This window comes from Desmodus rotundus, chromosome 13 (genome assembly GCF_022682495.2).
Source record: "Desmodus rotundus isolate HL8 chromosome 13, HLdesRot8A.1, whole genome shotgun sequence".
Taxonomy (NCBI): Eukaryota; Metazoa; Chordata; class Mammalia; order Chiroptera; family Phyllostomidae; genus Desmodus; species Desmodus rotundus.
In genome coordinates, this window is record NC_071399.1 from 8,742,991 (window position 1) to 8,747,435 (window position 4,445).

The window sequence follows — 4,445 nt, forward strand, 5'->3', positions numbered from 1 at the left end:
TTTCTAAAAGAATACAAATAGTCACTACTGATAAAAAAGAAACAAGCCCAATTTCTAAATTATTATGTTTCCATAATAGCAAAAAAAAGTTGTAAACAATCCAAATGCCCAACCTTTGAGGCACGTCACACACTCATCTGAAAGAATATAGAGTCTCTAGAATAATAAATACATGGACTGCGTCAACACATGGAAAACTACACAGCAATAAAAAGAACAAAAACATATGAGTTCATGGTTTGCTGCCATGGAAATTCACGTCTAGACAATGATAAGAATGAAAACCTATACAGTTAGGTAAATAGTTGGTATTTTCAAGTGAGAGGATTCCTTGTGTTTAGGGGAGGTGGAGTGTGTAAGTCTCCATAGGAATACAAAAATTTTGTTTTCACCTAGCAAATGTGGTTGATGTGGTCTCCGTTAGGGATGGCGTGGCCACATCTCCCAGGAGTTCAAGTCTTCAGGGCTGTCTTGAGCAAAAAGGAGTAGAAGTCAGTCTGTGCTCCAATCCTCCTCCCTAGCTCTGCCGTACCTAAGCCCCCCAGTGCCCCGGGCCCCCCCCTCTCTCTACAGTCCAAGTCTGCTGGGCACGTTTTCTCAGGCCTTGCTCTCTGCCCCTTGGTGCTAATGAAGGGGCCTGTGCTAATATAATCAGATGGAACATACCTGAGTGTTTGTCATCCTTCCTAGGAAATATTTTTCTTTCTTAGGTAATATTATTTTCTCCCCTACCTCACCTCTGATTTTAAAAGTAAGAATTGTATAAAGAATTTTTAAGATTATGTAAAGAATTCCAAAGATTTTATAAAGAATTTCTACATTTTGTAAGTTACACTGGGGAACAACCTGACATGTTCTGTGACCTGCCTGCCACATCCACAGTTGTTCCGAGGGGGTTGCTCACACACCGTGTGCTGCGCTGTGTGGCTCTGCCACGTGGCCACTGCTGGCTGGACACCTGCCTCAAGGGCAGCCAAACCACAAGTGTGCGAGAGCCTTACCCTGGCTTCACTGTGACTCACAGAGCCAATCAGATCCTCTCTCTTGGGGAGTTGAAATGTGAGGCACACAGGAGTGAAAAGTAGGAACAGTGTTAGCCTAAGGACATGCAGAAAAAGGAAGGAAGCAAAAGCTGGACAATGCCAGATTAAAGCACAAACAAGCCACAGATGGGAATAGACAGAGTTTAGCTCGTGGCAGGAGGAGAGAGAGCGGGAAGGAGGAAAGAAAAAGAGGAGGAGAAGAAGGAGGAGGAGGTGGCAAAGAAGGGGAAAGCGGGGCGGGGGGGGGGGGGGTGACGGAGAGAAAGACAGAGAGAGAGACCAGGGCGACATTAGCTCTTAGCTTCATGAGGAAAGGAACCATGCTTGTTCTGTGCCTATAAACAGTGCCTGGCTCTTGGAAGCCATCCCGTAGAGTTTGCGGATTGACTGACAGGCATGATGAGAAGCACAGAGCAGGGAGGACGGGCGCCTCTGTGGGGTCTGCCACCTGTTGCATCTGTAGCCCTCTGAGCGGGCGATAGTCCCCATCTTATCCGTGTGATCCCCATTCCAGGCCCCTCTCTAGACAAGATTCCTGTCTTCCTTCTTGCTCCCCGGTTCTTTACAATAAACCTCTTTATGTAGGGTACCATTTTTCTGGTTCCTGAAAGTTCAGACTCCAGCAGAGAGATGTACAATGACGGGCAAAATAAAAGTCCTCCAGGAGCCAGAGATAATGATTATTAACTTCATTTTGAAAACATATTGTTTTGTGTTCCACTTTTTTAATCCTAAGCAAGCAAAATATTTCCATACCATAGATAAGCTTTGTAACACACAATTCCAGAGGCTACATTTAGGGGATCAGGCATTAGGTGTTAGACACTTAGCTCATTTCTGAACGCTTGCTTTATAAAGAGGGCCCTGCTGCCCTCACTGAGCCCTGCATATGAATGTCTGTAGCAGCTTTATTCCCAATTGCCGAACACTGGGAACGACTTGAATGCCTGCCAGGAAAATGGATAAACTATGGGTGTCCATACAACAGACTACTACTCAGCAAAACAAAGGAACAAACCACTGATGAGTGCAAAATCATGGACGCATCTCGGAAACATCATGCAAAATTAAAGAAGCCGGACACGAAAGGCTACAGGCTATGATTGCAGTTATATGACATTTACGACAAGGCAAAGCTGGAGGCTAGAAAGCAGGTTGGTGGTTGCCAGGGACTGTGGCTTGTGGGAGGGGACTGACAACATAGGTGAACTTTTTGGAATGATGGTGAACTTTTTTGATTGTAATGGTATTAAGCAGATGCTTAACAGTCTACTTATGACCACTCAGTGCGATTCATCACACCTTGCAAAGAGGTGCTGAGATCCGGTGGGCAGTTCAGACTTGAAAGAACTTGCACAGTTTTTTAAAGGTCTCCACGACTTAATTGATTTAACCCATCACACGAGCTTCAGCTACTCCCCAGCCTCCAATGATCCCCAAATCTCTTGCAGAGCCCAACAAGCTCTGCCTCCTCATTTCCACAGTTCCCTGGACACCCCATGGGTTGTACACATGCATCTCCAGCTCATAGGCCTCAGTACACAACTCATCTCCCTCAGAAGCACCTGTGTGATCCCCCAAGCTAGGAACTCAGAGTCATCCTTCCTCTTTGCTCCCCTTTATCCCCAGCCAGGTGGCTCCCGAGCCTGTAAGCGCTGGGTCATAAATACACCTTAGGTGCTACTCAGGACTTTTTCAGTCTTCCTCCTACTCACCAATCTGGATAAAGGGGTAAACAAAGTCCTTCAGTGTCTGACCTCCAGTTTAACAGGCCTGTCCCTTCTCCCACCAGCCTGCAGGCTTCTGGCCCTCCAGGCACAGAGCTGCACTTCAGGCCCTGACTACTGTGCACTTCACACCTCGTGTTCCCCTGCCCAGGAGGCACCCTCACCCCTCTCGTCGACACACTCATCCCTTGTCCCTCTGTGACACTGACCAGTTCCCTCAGCAGCCACACCTCTTAAAGCTCTTACAGGATTTTTTGATTTTGTGTGTGTGTCTCCCTCTAGACACTGAGCTTCTTAGGGACAGAAAGTGTGTGCCCAGGGCATGCCACCGAGCACAGAGTAGAAGCCATCCACATGGACTGGCTTGATGAAGTCAGTTCTCATTCATGTAGATTTGAGCAGTTCCGTATGGCTAGGGCTGGGAACAGAGAAAGTGATTCTTTATAACCATGGAAGAGGTGCGAGGGTATGACTCCTTCTGGAGTCAGATCCGTGCCAGACGCTTCCTACATTATCTCATTGACCCCTCAGTCAACTTCGTGGAGGTAGCAGTATTGCCATCCTTTGCAGGGAATCAGATTCTATCACATACTGAGCCTCAGAGAGGCTAAGTCCAGGCCCAAGGCCCAAAGCCTGGGCTCCAGAACACGTCTTCGTCATTTACACCCAGCGGAATGGTGTGGGTTCTGCTCAAGGCCAGGTGCCCTCTGGTAACTTGTTACAGTGGAGGGGTGGCTACAGAGAAAGGGGGACACTGGCTGGGGAAGAAGAACTCAGCGAGCTGCGCCATTTGAAACGGCATTTTGACTGGTTGAAGGTGGTTTCCCTCTGTCCAGGGGCCCACCCCGCAGTTCAGTCATCCTCATTCTGGGCCACACTCCTGCCTGTGGTAGGAATCAGGTTTTGAGAGTGTTCCTTGCACGTTTAATCTGCTCATTCTAATCCCAGCCAGTCCCTTCAGCTCTTCCTCTGTGTTAAAGGAGTCGCTGCCAGAACCGGGGTCCCTCAGAAAGCCCCTCCCTCACCCTCCTCTGGCCCCTCCCGAAAGTCAGGAAAGCACCGGAATTTTTGCGAACTGTTGCCTTTAACCTTCACTCCATAAAGGGTGTGCAAGAAGGCAGCATTCCAGATAACAGTTTGCTAGCCAGGGGGACACCTAGTGATGAAAGTGATAAATACAACAGTGAGGGGTTAAGAATATTCTTTTTTTAAACAGCCTTATTTTGTAGGTGTTTAAGGTGTACAATTTGATGTTTTGATACAGGCGCATTGTGAAACAATCACCAAAATCAGGCTAATACTCATGGATACTCATCCATCCACTGTCTCCACATAGCTACCATTGTCTTTTTGGGGGGTGTGCATGTGTGCGTGTGTTAGAAGACATAATTTAAGATCTACTAGGCAAATGTCAACTATATAAAACAGCATTGTTAACTGTGGTCACCACGCTGTACCTCAGATCTCAAGGCTTTATTCATCTTGCAAAACTGAAACGTCATATTCCTTGAGGTTAAGAATATTATTTTGAGTCTCTCCTTTTTTCCTCGCTGATTGCTCGGGGTTTGTGAATGCATCATTCAGGATGGCATGCCGCAGGTCAGACCCTGAGCACATTTTTAAATGGGGTGTTTCTAGGGACACTGGTGTCGGCTGCCCTTTTGACTGCATTGGG